This window comes from Vulpes lagopus, chromosome 23 (genome assembly GCF_018345385.1).
Source record: "Vulpes lagopus strain Blue_001 chromosome 23, ASM1834538v1, whole genome shotgun sequence".
Classification (NCBI taxonomy): domain Eukaryota; kingdom Metazoa; phylum Chordata; class Mammalia; order Carnivora; family Canidae; genus Vulpes; species Vulpes lagopus.
The window spans coordinates 18,655,463-18,672,328 of NC_054846.1; positions in this window are offsets into that span (position 1 = coordinate 18,655,463).

The following is a 16,866-nucleotide window of genomic DNA, read 5'->3' on the forward strand; positions in this document are numbered from 1 at the left end:
GTTTCTATATATTATCTCTGTTCCTTTCTGGCCTATGTTAGGTTTGGGGTCCCTTTTTGCTTACAGGATCCCCTTTAATATTTCTTGCAGGGCTGGTTTAGTGATCACAAATTCCTTAAGCTTCATTTTATCTTGGAAGCTCTTTATCTCTCTTTCCATTCTGAATCACAGGCTTGCTGGATAAAGCAATCTTGGCTACATGTTTTTCTCATTCAGCACCCTGAATATATCATGCCAGCCCTTTCAGGCCTGCCAGGTCTCTGTTAGTAGGTCTGCTGGTAGTCAAATATTTCTACCCTTGTAGGTTAAGGACTTCTTGTATGGAGCTGCTTTCAGGATTTTCTCTTTATCTCTGAAATTTATGCAAGCTTAACTAGTATATGTTGGGATGTTGATCATCTTTTGTTGAAGTTGAGGTGGGTTCTCTGTGCCTCTTGGACTTCAGTGCCTGTTTCCTTCTCTAGATTAGGGAAGTTCTTAGCTATGATTTGGTCAAATATACCTTCTGTCCCCCCTCTCTTTCTTCTTCCTCTGGGACCTCAGTAAATCTAATATTGTTTCACTTTATGGTATCATTGATTTCTTGAAGACTCCCTTCATGATCCGTTAGTTGTTTTTCTTTCATTTACTCAGCTTCCTTATTTTCTAACATTTTATCTTCTATGTCACTGACTCTTCTGCTTCATTTACCCTAGCCATTAGAATGTCCATTTCACACTGCATCTCAGTTAAAGCATTTTTAATATTGGCATAATTAGACTTTAGTTCTTTCATTTCTGCACTAAGGGATTCTCTAGTGTCTTTTATGCTTTTTGAAGCCCAGCTAGTATGTTTATAATCGTTAGGCTGATTTCCAGATCTGACATTTTACTTATATCCATATTGATTGAGTCTATGGCAGAAAGTATTACCTCTGGTTCTTTCTTTTGTTTTTTGTTTTTTGTTTTTTTTAATTTTTTTTTTGGTTGGTTCTTTCTTTTGTGATGAATTCCGCTTTCTAGTCATTTTGTCCACAGAAGAATAGATAATGAGAGAACAAAAAGGAAAATAAATAAAAAGTAAAAATAAAAATATCAACCACAACCCCAGAAAAATATACACTAGATAAACCAGAAGAGATCTGAAACCAAAAAAGAAAAAATAAAGTGAAAAAAGTGACAATATAATCAGCCAGGTGGACAGAACAGGGTGATCAACTTAATCCTGGGTGTATTTTGGTCTATTTTATATAAGACACTTGATCCCACAATTGTAAAGAAAGAAAAACAGATATATACAAAAATAAAATTGAATACAGTGAAAGGAAGCCAAAAACGAAAAATATATCTATAAAATGTAAATGTCAAAATGAAAACTTAAAAAATGACTTCAAAACAGAGAGTTGATTAAATTAAGAAACTAGTTGAAAAGGAAAAAAGAAAAAAAGAAAGGAAACATTTAAACTGAAAGATGAAAGAATCATGAGAAAAAACCCCTTGAATTCTATATACAATTTTCCTCTAGTGCTGGACTTCTGTAGCTCTGTGTGCTCTGTAAATTTGGTATTAGCCTGATGTTCTAGCTGGTCTTCTGCGGGAGGGGCCTGCTGCTCGCCAGGGGGTGGAGCTCAGTGTGAGCTGCTTCCAGTTACTCTTTGTGGCTTTTGTTCCCCGAAGGTTTTCTTTTCTTTTCTTTCTTTCTTTCTTTCTTTCTTTCTTTCTTTCTTTCTTTCTTTCTTTCTTTCTTTCTTTCTTCTTCTTTCTTTCTTTCTTTCTTTCTTTCTTTCTTTCTTTCTTTCTTTCCTTTTTCTTTCTTTTTTCCCTGAAGGTTTTCTGTGCTGCTTTAGAGGATGAAAATAAAAATGATGGCTACCCAATATCCAGGCCAGGAGCTGAAAGATCCCGGCGTCGCTCTTTAGTAAAACCTAAGGGGAAAGTAGTCTTCACTTTTTTTTTTTTTAATATATGTATATTTTTTAATTGGAGTTCAATTTGCCAACATATAGTATAACACCCAGTGCTCATCCGGTCAAGTGCCCCCCTCAGTGCCCGTCACCCAGTCACCCCATCCCCCTGCCTGCCTACCCCTTGTTCATTTCCCAGAGTTAGGAGTCTCTCATGCTCTGTCACCCTCTCTGATATTTCCCACTCATTTTCTCTCCTTTCCCCTTTATTCCCTTTCACTATTTTTTGTATTCCCAAATGAATGAGACCATATGTTTGTCCTTCTCTGATTGACTTATTTCACTCAGCATAATACCCTCCAGTTCCATCCACGTCGAAGCAAATGGTGGGTATTTGTCATTTCTAATGGCTGAGTAGTATTCCATTGTGTACATATGCCACGGCTTCTTTATCCACCATCTCTCAATGGACACCGAGGCTCCTTCCACAGTTTGGCTATTGTGGACATTGCTGCTAGAAACATCGGGGTGCAGGTGTCCCGGCGTTTCACTGCAGTCTTCACTTTTGTGTGCACCAGTCTCTGCAGACTTCTGCGGTACACATCTGCACTGCCCGTCCTGGGGGCGGGGGGGGGGGGGTCCACATTACTGCCCTTTGCAGGGCTCCCACAACGGAAAGAAGTTGCCCCCTGCTGCAGTTTGAGGTTTATGGCAAATGGAGCTGAGAGTCCACTCTCAGGCTCGCTGACCATAGTGGGTTTCCCTGCTCCAGAGCTTGGGAACTTGGTGGCTCAGGCACCCCCTGTCTGCCTGTGACCCCTGGGATCCTTGGGATCCTGAGACCCACTGTCCCCCCGCCTCCCCCAGGAATCTGCCTCACTTTGCCACCTGAGCACCTTTCAGGAGGGGATGTCTCTCACTGGAGCAGACTTCTAAAAGTTCTGATTTTACACTCTGGGGCTGTATTGCTTTCAGGTGGCCACTTATGGAGGCTCCTTCCCCTTGCCATTTATCTTTGAATCTATCCTCTCAGATTCACTTTTCTGCACCTCATACCTTGCAAAAAGTGGTTGCTTTTCTATTTGTAGAATTCCAGCAGTTCTTTTCTTACATCTGGAGTTGAATTCACAAGAATAAGAATGATTTGATAGGTATCTATCTGAATTCAAGGGGTAAAATGAAGTCCCCCACTCTTCTCCCATCTTGTCTCATAATCAAAGGTACTTTAAATAATCATAATAATTATGTTCAAGGAGCTGGTGGAAGGGTGCACACCATGCATGTATAGATGAGAAATTTAGGAAGAAAGATTAAATTAATAATGGTTAATTATAAACAAATTTTAAAAAATAGAATGAATACCTTTGACAAATTCATCAATAGGCTTGATACAGCTGAGTAAAGAATGAGTGAACTTGTAGATAAGTCAAGAAAACTTATAGAACATATCCACACTGAAACACAAAGTGGAGAAGAAGTGTTTAAAATAAAAACAGGATTGCTCTGTCACACATTGACTGCTTCAGGTCCTTGATAGACTCTGCTTCACTACATGTTGGATGGGTTATATATTTCTGTTCTGCTTATTAAATTTATTGTTGTTGTTATTATTTTGGTAACTAAAAAGCACCTCTGTTGACATTTGTTTTGGACAGGTTGGGTGTACCCTTAGAGCTGCCCCTAAAAGCTAAGGCAGCCTCTTTTGGAGAGGATGGCATACCTCTTTGTGAAAACAAGATATCATTTTCTGGAAATAAAATGTAAAGCCTAAAAAAACCAAAAAACCAAAACAAAACAAAACAAAATTCCAAAGGATAATATCCAAGAGTTGTGGGACAGCATTAAACAGTCTAATATATATGTATTTAGAGTACTTGAAGAGAACACAGAGATAATGAAGCAAAAGAAATATTTGGAGAGATAAAGGTTTGAGAATTCTCCAAAAACAATGGAATATATCAAAGTGCAAATCCAAGAAGCTCAGAGAATTGCAAGCAGAATACCTACAATAAATGAAAAATAAGTTTAAAAAACAAACACAAATTTTGAAACATTATTATAATCAAGAATAAGGAGATACTCATGAAGACAGAGAAAAAGACATCTTGTAACTTTCAATAAACAAACAAAAAAATTATTTAGGCCTCTTGTTAGAAACCATGAAAACCAAAGACAATGTAGTAACATCTTTAAAGTACTGAAAGACAAAACCTGTCAACTCAGAATGTGATGTCCAGTGAAAATATCTTTCAAATATTAAAGGTTAAATAAAATTTTTTTTTCATCTACAAGTTTTAAATTAAAAAACGAGAGAATTCATTGCCAGTAAATCTACCCTATAAGAAATATTAAAGAAATGTCTGCCTGCTGAAAAAGCATAAAACAAGATGGGGCCTTAATTCATAAGAAAATGAAGAGTTTCACTGTTAAAAATAAAGGTAAGGGGGATCCCTGGGTGGCACAGTGGTTTAGCGCCTGCCTTTGGCCCAGGGCGCGATCCTGGAGACCTGGAATTGAGTCCCACGTCGGGCTCCCGGTGCATGGAGCCTGCTTCTCCCTCTGCCTGTGTCTCTGCCTCTCTCTCTCTCTCTCTCTCTGTGACTATCATAAATAAATAATAAAAAAAAGTTTTTTAAAAAAAGGTTAAGATTTTTTTTACCTATTTTTAATCACTCTGTGAATTAAATGATAAAGAAAAATAGTGAAAATATCATTTAATTTTATGCATAAAAATAGAATAAGAAAACAAAACTACAAGTTATAGGAGAGAAGAACTGGAAATATATGGTAGTAAGGTTCTTACACAGTATGTGAAGTAACCAATATTATTCTAAAACAGACAGTGAGGGATGCTTGGGTGGCTCAGCGGTTAAGCGTCTGCCTTCTGGCTCAAGGTGTGATCCTTGAGTCCCGAATTGAGTCCCACATCGGGCTCCCTGCATGGAGCCTGCTTCTCCCTCTGCCTATGTCTCTGCTTCTCTCTCTCTCTCTTTGTGTCTCTCATAATAAATATGTAAAATATTAAAAAAATAAAACAGACAGTGCTAAGTTAAAGATGTATAGTGTCAACTTTAAGGCAACCATAAGAGGGAGAAGAACTGGAAATATATGCTAGTAAGGTTCTTCGCAGTATGTCAAATAGCAATGTTATTTTAAAACAGACAGGGATAAGTTAAAGATGTATAGTGTCAACTTTAGGACAACCATAAACTAAACTTAACCAAAATTAAGTTGAAAATTAAAAATTTTTAAGAAAGGGTTGTAACTAATAATTGATCTGTAAACAAAAAAGCAAATGATAAAAAATATAGAATCTAAGTAACTTCAGAAAAGGGAAAAAAGAACATCTAGAAAATGGAAAACAACTAGAAAGGTGGTAGACTTAAACCTACCATATCGATAATTACCTTAAAAATTCATTACCTATTTTTTCTTTTTTTTTTTTGAAAGATTTTATTTATTTATTCATGAGAAATAGAGAGAGAGAGAGAGGCAGAGACACGGGCAGAGGGAGAAGCAGGCTTCATACAAGGAGCCTGACATGGGACTCCATCCCGGGTCTCCAGGATCACACCCAGGCTGAAGGTGGCGCTAAACTGCTGAGCCACCCAGGCTGCCCATTACCTACTTTTTCTAAACATGCTGATTAAAAAGCAGAGATTGTCAGGTTAGATAATAATATAAAATGCAACTATATGCTATCTATAAGAAACTAATATGAAGACAGAGATCTGTGAAAAGTAAAAGGATGAAAAAAGATATATCATACAAACATAAGTCAAAAGAAAATGAAGTGACTGTGTTAAAATAAGACAAAATAGACTTCACCCAAGAAATAATATCCAGGATTGGAGGGACATTACATACTGATGAAGATGTTGGTGTACGAAGACTTGACAACCTTAAGTGTGCTTTTGAAGCACAGCGTGACTTCACAATGCCCAAAGTAAAACTGATAGGCATAGAAAAATCCATAACTATAGTGGGAGATGTCAAAACTCCTCTTTTTGTAACCAGAGAAACAAGTAGAGAAAACATATATACGAATGTAGAAGATGTAAACAACACCATTAGCCAGCGTGCCTTAATTGACATTTAACATTCATCAAAGTAGACCATATTCTGGGCTGTAAGACAAATCTCAAAAAAGTTTTGATGAATTGAAATCTGACGAAGTATATTCTCTGACCACCCAAGAATTAAACTAGAAATTAATACCTGAAAGATACCTGGAAAATGACATTTATGATTAAAGAACATGCTTCTAAGTAGCTCAGAAGCCAAAGAGGAAGTCACAAGGGAAATTAGAAAATATCTGGAATAGAATAAATAAGAAAATACACCACTAAAAGTTAGAGATGCACCTAAGTGCATAAAATAAAAGGAAATGATCAAAAGGAAATTTATTGTATTCTTATATTTAAAAAGTATTCAAAGTTTTCATCTTCAGAAACTAGAAGAAATAGCAAATTAAACATAAGTCATGCTAAATGAAGCCAAGTCAGGTAAAAAGAAAAAGGAAAAATACAGAAGAGGTAAAGTGACCTAAAATTCAAAGAAATAACAGTGAAAATGGGGATCCCTGGGTGGCTCAGCGGTTCGGCACCTGCCTTTGGCCCAGGGCAAGATCCTGGAGTCCCGGGATCGAGTCCCGCATCAGGCTCCCAGCATGGAGCCTGCTTCTCCCTCTGCCTGTGTCTCTGCCCTTCTCTCTGTCTATCATGAATAAATAAAAGACAGAAAAAGAAAAAGAATAACAGTGAAAATCTTAATTGAGATGTGTTGTGGTTTTTTGTTTTTGTTTTTGCTTTTTTTTTTCTTTTTGGTGGGGAGGAAAATGGAGATCTATATGGAAACTTATATGAAAGGGCCTAGAATAGGTGACACACTCTTAAGGAAGAGGTCACTTTGGCCTGGGGAATTTTACAATTTTTTGGAGGAAGGTGCAAGTTGAGCTGGGACTTGAAGAATGAGAAGGCTTTGAGCAGGTAGAAATGACAAGGGAGGACATTCTCAGCACAAACAAAAGAAAGTCTATGGAGAACAAGGATGAGACTGATTTGACTGGAACAGAAGGTCTTGTGTATTGGGAAGAGGAGGAAGACAGCTATAAGGACCATGTGCGAATGCCGTATGCAGGAAGTTGGTATTTATCCTGTGCGGCAATGGAAGTAAGAAATGATGTGATGTGATAACATGATGACAGTCCCTAATGCAGATGGGAGAGGGGAAGGCAGAAGGATGCATGTGGTGCATCTGAGGTTGAAGTGGTAAGTTGGGAGCCTTCCTTAGGAAATAGAGATGAACATTACCAATATTGTGAGTAGATCATGGAATGTGGAGGTGAGTTGAGTCAAAGATAACTAAGATTTTAACTTGGAGTAGCCAGAAAAATGATGGGAAATCTTCAAACAAAAGGAACACAGGGAGAAGTTTTGGAAAGAATAAATTTGCAATGTGTCAGACTTAAGGAAAGAGGTATAGAGTCCAAGGAGAAATGTTCCAATGGCCATGGGAAATGGAGCATTGGAGCTTCTCAGGATTGGAGATGCTTGTGTATATGAATGAATCTAGTGATGTCTGAAGCTGAAGTTACAGATGAGATCTTAGGAAAAACACTTAGAATAGTAGAGAGCTGCGGACTGCGTCTCTGGGAACACCCACATTTAGGAAGTGGAAGGAAAAGAGGCCACAAAAGAATCTGGGACAAGGTGATTAGAAACATGTGAAAAGCCAGAAGAGATTTTGTTGTTGTTTTTTGTGGCTGACTTTCAAGAAGAGGCGTTGCTAACAGTCTGAGTTGCTACAAATTAATAAGAATAAAGGCAAGGCAATTGTTTTCCAGTTTATCATCAGCAGATCATGGATAGCATTTGGAACACAGTTTTGGTGGCTTGGGGAAGCCAGATCTTCAGGGTCCAAGGGGAGTGTATGGGAGTTCATTCCCAAATATTCTGAAAGTGAGAGAAAAGAAAGAGACTGCATTATAGGTGGGGGAAACAAAATGCCATTTATCAGGTAGTGAGTTTAAATTTGTCTTCAAAGATGGAAGGAGTCCTAGAAATTATTTTATTCAGCCGTAGTTGTTTGATGACTGCCTATGGGACACATGTAGTTGCCAGGCTGCACCACACCAGTAGATACTTTTTATTTGGGCAGTAGTGTGCTTAAAAAATTGAATTAGGTGTGAATGTGTATAAATGAAAAGTTTTTCCATAACCCCCCTGGTTTTTAGCCTCCCTCGAAAGAGTTGGAAGTTTGGCAACACTGGGCTTGTCTTCCTGCAAACCATTAATCAGCTGGAGTTGGATAGCTAGCCTCTGCCCTTTCAGAAGGGCACATATTTTTTGCTTAGCCACGGTCTACACTCCATTAGACTACCCTGAATCCTTCTAGGTACTTGGGCCGGCAATCCATAATTCAGTCCAATTTCCTCGGTTTGTAGAACCGGAGCATGAGGTCCATATTGGAGGTGTGACTTGTTCCAAAGTCACATTTCTGGTCACTGGAAGGATCCATTTTAGAGCCCAGATCCCCTGATTCTTTTAATAACTGAGTAGACTGGGTAGACTCCTACCCTCTTTACTCATTATCTTTTTCTCTGGATTGGAAGTCTCTTAAGGACTGGTCCATGGCAGATTTTACCCTCTTCCCAGTTTCGAGTATTGTCAGATAGCACCTACATGATTTGTCTGGCTGTGCTTCAACCAGGTTCCTAGTCCACATGGTGATCTATTCCTCCTTGGACAGGGTGGAAACCCTTCTGGTCACCAAGTCCAAGGTCTCTCTTGTCAGGACTTTTGCATAATGTGAGGCAAATAAATTCCCCATAAGGTTTCTTTTATGAGGATTTTTGAGGCTTAAGTGGAATGATGCTAAACAATGACTATCATGCGTTGCCTCCCAAAGTAGAAAATTAAGTTCATCTCCCTGAAATGAATACCAGATCCTGCTGTCCAAGTCCCCCACCCTAATCTATGGTTGATTTTTCAAGGAAATTTGAAAATTGTGTTTGGTTTTATATTATTTAAGGCTTTATAGCCTAAACAAGAAAATTGTAAGATAATGGTCTTTCTTATTTTCCTTCTAGATAGGAAAATTGTTATTCCAAAGTATTCCTTTGAAATTTAAAAGAGGCCATAATGCTATTTAAAAATGGATTCTAACCCACTCCCTCAGAAAGGGTTTTTTCTGAAGCTTGTAGTAACGACTGCATTAATTGATTTCTTTCTCTACACTTCCAGTCTTTGCCCCTCTACTACCCAATAGGAGTAGGCCTGGCTGAAAAATAGAGCAGCTGATGAAATCTGGCTAGTGGATGGTGTTCATCCTTAGTGTTAAAGATATAATTCATTGCTACTTCAATGAATTATGGTTCCTGAGATAAAAATTGCATTTAAAAGTTTTCCAAACTAATTACTTCTTTCCTGAGCTTACCTCTTCCATGTGATGAAGGCATTACAAAATCCAGCCTATATTAGCCAGTACATGCTAATACTGTGATTGTTTCCCACCTTCCTCCTGTAGGGCTTCTGACTTAGTAGTAGGCTGGATTCTATCCAGTTATTGATAACAGTTTTACAACTGCTTTCCTACCTCATGACTTACATCACTATATTCTTTGGTATCTGATGCACTGGCACATCTTAAAAGTCTTACGATGGTAGTCTCCATTGCCAGTACCACTTTCTTAATGGGTCAGGTAGGGCTTTCTTATGGTACAGTCCAAGCTCTGGAATCTCAGTGGCTTAGTAAGTAAAGGTTTGTTTCTTTTCTTCTATCATTTGAGGTGGTTTTCCTTTGTCATGCGATGGAGCCATAGTCAACACGTGGTCTCCATGGTTGCCTTCATGGATAGTCACACATTGCATTTTATGAAACAGGCAAGAAAGTGGTATATTGCATTCCTCTCCAGGTCATTGGCCCAAACTGAATCCCTTGGGAATACTGGGAGTTTTATTCTTCCTTTTTTTCTGGGGAAAAAGAAAATAGAATTGATGTATATTTATTTACTCTTGCCATAATATGAATCTGAATATATTGTTGTTTTAAACTGTAAATAGCCTTTCTGTTTTTTAAACAAGGATCTTCTGACATTCTGACATAGACTTTGGAGCTCTATAATTCAACTTTATGATTTGACCAAGCACATTAGATCACCAGAGAAAAGTTGTGTTCAGAAGGATCAGAGTCTCAAACATCGTCTGTTTGTGCAGCCAGCTTCTAAACAAGACAAAATATATTTAAACATGTATATAAACTTTTTCAAAATTTAGTGTCTGTTTCAGTAAGAAAGAATCAATACGCATGTATGTGTCTATCGGCTTGACTGCTAACAAGTGCTAATCTTTCTTTATCCTAACTGTACATCTACTTTTCCAGTAGATTTCTGCAAAATGAGGAATTTCCTTAAGTCAGTCAGTCAGGAGTAGATAAACTGGCTATAGCATTAGATGGATATATTAAAATGATGGCCTACTAAAGTCAACTGCAATAGTGTCCTAATGTTCACCTCAAAGTTTTATTGTTACTGGGGAAATTTAATGAAGTTTTATTAAAAATAAAAAAAAATTACAGTTGGAAGATTGTCTGCATCATTGATATGGGGTGGTGCTGCAATAGAATAATTATAAAATGATGGTCACTGAAACAGATAAGAAAGTATCTTCTTATAAAAGCTTATATGCTAAAATCACTATGTAAAAAAAAATAAAATAAAATAAAAATAAATAAAAATAAAAATAAAAAAAAAAAATAAAATAAAATAAAATCACTATGTAGGTGAGGGAATGCAGAATTCCATCAACCTGGATAGGCAGGAGGGAGGTTAATTTTAATCCTTAGTGTGTGAATGTGTGGATGCAGAATCTTATCAAGTCTAAATGGTCAATGAAAAGTGTAAGTATCTCCAGCTTTCTGAGACTCGGTTTCTTCATTTCTAAGAATGGGAATAACAACAAGATGTTGTTCATATGGCTGCTAAAATGATGAAATAAAATCATCTGTTGACAGCGTTTTGTACAGTATGGTGGCACATAGTGAATGAGTATCCTGGGGCTGCTGCTGCTGGAAATGATGACTCGCCATGGTAGCAGCCAGCCAGCCACGTCAAGCACATGCTTTGCTTTGCCACAGAGAGGTCTGATGTGGTGTGTTGTGTGCAGAATGGGCTATCTTCCTCTCCTTCCCTCAGAAAATGTGTCTGCTTTTGTCTTCCTCCATCCTTCTTCCAAGTTTCTTATTGTTTCTAATTTTAACAACATAAACTAGACAATAACATTTTTATTTCTTTTCCTTCCTCCTCTTCCATCCAGTACTTCTGGTCCTTTTTCTTTACCCTTCATATCCTTGCCCATTTTGCTGATTATTCTCGTGAGTCTTATTTAGTTGGGCTTTGTCTTCTATTGGCTCTTTGGCTAAGAGCATAGGGATAGTAGGAGATTTAATTGTTCTAACTGATTGAGAAACCTGGAGTAATAACTAGGCTTTTCTAATGTCTGTCCTGTATTTCTGCTTCCCATTTTCTCTCTCTCTCTCTCTCTCTCTCTCTCTCTCTTATTGTGGATTTTTGCTTTTTCCAATTGATGGATCAATAATTTTCTTTTTTTTTTAAAAATATTTTATTTATTTATTCATGAGAGACACACACACACACACAGAGGCAGAGACACAGGCAGAGGGAGAAGCAGGCTCCATGCAGGGAGCCCGATGTGGGACTCGATCCCGGGACTCCAGGATCAAGCCCTGGGCCGAAGGCAGATGCTTAACCAGTGAGCCACCCAGGGATCCCAATAGTTTTCATTTTAAACATATTTTCTTTATTTCCCCTAATATCCCTCCAATGATGACACATTTTTTTAAGTGAAAGTTTGCCTAGAAGTATATTTCTTCAATAATTGCTATTATGTTTCTTTCCCCTCTCTCCTTTCTTTTCTTGTCATCCAGGGCCATTTGCTAATCTACACCAGAGGGCAGTTTTCATACTGAATTCTATGCAAAGGGTATATCCTCTGTCATAGTACAACTAAGCCATCTGCCACCATCCAGACCTTAGTCTTGTTAAAACAATACTCTGCAGAACTATATGAAATCTTATTACCATAAAGATATAAGCAAATAGTAAATGTCCAATATAGAGATATTGGAGAGATATCAATATAGATACTAATGCAGAGACATTAATATAATTTTATGAAGTACAACACACATATGATTAATTTTTACTTCTAAAATGACAGTAAAATCCACCTGATTCCATCTTTCTCAGCCAGAGAATAAAATTGGAGTTACTCACAGTATTATGGTTCTTGACTTGTGGGTCATTACTATTGTGTCTTTACAGAGCATCTCACCGTTCATAGAGGCAAATCTACTAAAAGTTCATCAATGTAGTTAAGGACTGTTCCCTTTCAGAAACCCCTTTTGCCACATGGCGCACCGTGTCTAGAATCTTGTGAGTGATTACATCACAAAGGAAACGGTAATTAGTATTTTAAGAGCTATGAATAGTGCCATTGGACAAATCTCTTAATGAGATGACTGTGAAAATGACCCCTATGCTCCCCTTCTTCTACGCTGGCTTTATATTAGTGGCAGTTTCAGATATACTGTCACTGCCTTTCCAAACCATTGTGACATTTTTGTTTATAAGCTTGCTAACATGGTATGGTGTCTGCTGTTTTCAACTAAGGTCATAGTGTGTGAACCACCACAGTAAGCATTTCAGAAAGTGGGTGTAGATGTATTCCAGCCTGCAAGTTCTTTGTAGAGTTCATTGTCTTGGAAATTTTATTGGTAGACCAACTCTTGCTGTCTCCACCACACTGTTATAGTCAGCTTCTTCTTTTTACTGTTTTTTGGTGATCAGGCTAGGAGAACTCAGAGAACATTTGCCAACTTTATATATATTCTGAGTTTTCTTTCTTTTAAGTTTACTGTATGCTCACCTTGATTTGTGTTTTAGGTCTGGAGCAAGTGGTTTGTATCTGATTTGTGAATTCATAGCATTTCCCAAATTTACTTCCTTAGGTATTTGTATTGGTGGGTATTTATTTATTTATTTATGATTTTTATTTATTCATTCATGAAAGACACACACACACAGAGGCAGAGACATAGGCAGAGGGAGAAGCAGGCTCCATGCAAGGAACCTGATGTGGGACTCGATCCCGGAAACCCGGGATCACACCCTGCACGGAAGGCATATGCTCAACTGCTGAGCCACCCAGGTGCCCCATATTGGTTTCTATTTAAAATATTGATGCAATACGCAGATAACACTTGAGTCCATGGCTGTGGACCCCTTTCTCTTAACAAGCCTCACTAATTCCATGAACTCTTCCTACTGATGGGTCTGTGTGTTGTTTTTTTCTGGCATGCCAAAGTGGTGTGAAGGTTGACAGCCACTGAATCCAAAGGGTCGCTGTTCATGGAGACTGAGAGATCAAACAGCACAGGACTTGAACACAGTAAATTTCTGGATAATTTTTTTTTTTTTTTTTGTAATCACTTGAGATGATTTGAGCAGTGCTTTTAAGAGTTGGGACTTGAATAGAATTAAATTGCCTGTTCATTCCTCTCCATGTCTCCCTTTATCCCTCCTCGCTCCAGTTTGGAGAGAGAAGAAAGTATGAGCATGATAAGGAGAAGGAGGCCACAGACAATGTAGAAATAGAAAACAAGGGGAAGAGGCTGAGAGGCAAGTGGCAGAGAGACGATGGTAGAGGACAGTGGAGAGCAGAAGGAGTAAAGGAAGATAACAATGGATTTAACTGCTATACTAATTCTCTTCTAGGAAGAGGAAGTGAGCTACTATTTAATGAGCATCTATTTTTCTGTGCTACTAACATTTTAAACTGAAAAAAAGCGTTACTATTTTTTGAAGTAGGTATTAGTGTTCCCATTTAATGTGGGAGAACTGAGGCTTGGAAAGGGTGTGGGATCTGCCTGAGGCCAGAGGTGTGCACAATCAGCATTTTCAAGGAAGTCTATTTCACGCTAAAGGCTGTGTGCTTTGCACAACATTTATGCCAAGTGCTCAGAGAATTAAAAGATGAAGAGAAGACTATACATAAATGGTTTATAAGTTATATTCATAGCAAAGTTATTTAAATAGTAGATAAAATGTAATCAGCAATATGAGAATATTATCTTTTGATAAATAATATTAACTTAGTCTCCTACCACAAGGACCTTAGACTCTCTTTTGTTCCCAGGGGAACACTTGAAAACATCCCCTCTCTTTAAACATCCCCATCCCTTTTGGCAGATGCCGTGCTGGGTTCTTGGTGTGTGCAGATACTGATCCATGCGGTCTAAGTGTGTGGGGCATGACCCAGGGGGCCTGAGCTCCTCGTCCCACTTCCGTCTCCTCCCCCAGCTAGTCAGTCATGGACGCACACTGCCTTATCTCTTTATTGTAGAATAGAAGTAACATCATTTCCTCTAAGTACCATGATTTGGGAAAAATTGCAAAACACTGTCTTAAATATTCATAAGGTAAATATGAAATTCCAAAGACTTTGGTGCTATATCCCAAATCTGACAGAGACACTAAGATGGGCTGAGAGGACAAAGGCAGGCTGCCAGGGCCCCGGCTTAATTGCAAATGAAGGCGAATCTCATGCTTCATTCAAGCATGACTGGTGAAGTGTAGCCTTGACAAATAATAGAAATCCTTCATGCTTCCCTCAATAAAACATTTATTTGGGGCTTCTTTCATAATATTCGATGAGGAAGAAATATGAGGATAAGAGTATGTGGCTGGATGGAGCCTGATGACAACTATTATCTGCTACATTTTCTCTACTTCCTCTTAAAGGTAACTCTCTTAAATCTAGTTTTTTTCTCTAGAACCCATGCCACCTTAAGTAAAGGTTTAATCTAATGTCATCATATAATGATCCTCTGATCAGCCACAAAAATTATTACTTGTGTAATATTTTCCCAGAGCTGTTCCATGATCACTTGCTCCCAGACGGCCAGGTAAGATCATTTAGTTTGGTAGGAAGAAACCGTAAGTTCATCAGTGCCTATTGTCTTCAGAAGTTGTCACCTTGTGTAAGTACATCCACAGAGTCACGCAGTGCCTGCCTGTCATCTCATGACTGTTTGTTGTTACCATCTAACATAATGAGGTCTGTAAAAGTGCCTCATTCCAGTGAAATGATAGAGAGCTTTCATTTCATATAGATCCTCCTTTGAGAGGTGATTTGTCCCTCTCCTTTCATGACTCACTGATTATCTTCTAAGAAATTATTGACTAGGGTTGTTATGACTTTCTGGCACAATACATTCAGTGGAATTAGTGCTTCAAAAAAAGCCAAGAAGTGAATAAGTTTAGAGATGTCCCATATTTATATGTTCTCATCTGAAGGCCAGTACTGATTAGGTCTGACTGACAAATTTCCATAGCATAAATTCTTGTGTTTTTGTGCTCAGGGGAAATTGTTACATGCCTAAGAAATTCCATGTATTTCAGGTTCTAGATTGTGAACCTATCGTCCCCCCATAGTTCTATAAACAAAGCAAAGCAAAGCAAAATAACCAATATTCACAGACTGTTGTTATTGTAGCCACATTGTGGGGAGGATCAACTTGTAAATACCTACAGTTTCAGATTCCCCAGTCGCAAAAACCAAGTCACAAAAACTGAGAAGAGAGAGGTATCAGTTTCCTCTTCTCAGTGTCTTTAGGACTGAATAGTTACCTTTTAATTCTAAAGCGACAGGTTTAATGGCCTGCTGGCCTAAAATGTAACATGGTTCACTGCTCTATAATTTTCTTTGATTAAACCCAGGAGGTTGGTGTCTCTCCTTAAAAACGCACACGTTGTGCTATTAAACAAGCAGTGAATTTGGTTAAAGCCAAAAGGATCAAGTTGTTGTTTCACTTGCAGTTGTCTGAAAAAGGGCTCTCTTCAAGGAGGGCGAAGTTTTTGCATCACCCGCGGGGACACTCGTACTGAGTCTAAAAGTGAAAAAGTGACATGACCCTGATTTCTGTAGGAACATATCCTGAGCCACATCTTCCCGCATGTGGAATTGAGTGCTGATTTCCTCGCAGGAGGGTTATTTTCCATGGGGATTTGTTTTTTGGCCTTTGTCCTCTGTTTACATTTCTGCTGTGGAGTGCCTTGGCCATGTGTTTAAATTAGTCTGTGCTTAAAGGAATGTGATAGAGAATGCACCAGCATTTCTGGAATTCTTTGGAATGCTCTGGCTATTTGCAAGAACTTCCCATCTTCCAGATTGATTCTTTCAGCTGACAGGTGCTGACTTTCTTGGGGTTTAGTTACCAGGGTAATGAGGAGATGCGCAATTCATATCTATCTTTAAATGTTAGGAAAACCTTAATGATAACAGGTCACATTTGCTCAGCACTACTTTATACCACGCATAATTGGTCTATTTCTCATGACAATCTTTTGGTCTAAGTCCTGATCTGATCTGATCATTTCACAGATGAGGAAACGGAGTCTTAGAGGAATTACACAGGTGTCCCAGATGACAGAGCTAATATGAGTTGGAGGATTCAATGCCCAAGCCTCTTTGATACCAGAGCTTCTGTCTACAAATTTTCAGGCTTTATAAATGTTCGGTATATTAGAGGATGCTGCCTACAAACTCACCGCTTACTAATTCTTCTGTGAAGCTCGTGATGCTTCTTTTTTTGGTGGTGGCTTGGTTTTGTTTCTTTGTTCTTTGTCTGCCAGCATAGCACATCTATGTTTTTAGAATGTTTGATGCTCTGCTTACATATATTAACCTGCAGTTTTCCCCACAAGGGTGCTGTCTCTCTGCTCTGCCCACCACACTTGCTCTTCTTTCACACTCAGTTTAGCTACTACTTTTATTATGACAGTTTTTTTGAATTCCCCAGGTGGAATCATTCTCGGTCCTCTGAGGATGCTTTGCTCTTAACTACTGTAGAGCACTTATCAAGTTATTGCATAATTATTAGCGTTCATGTCTTCTTCCCCTCAT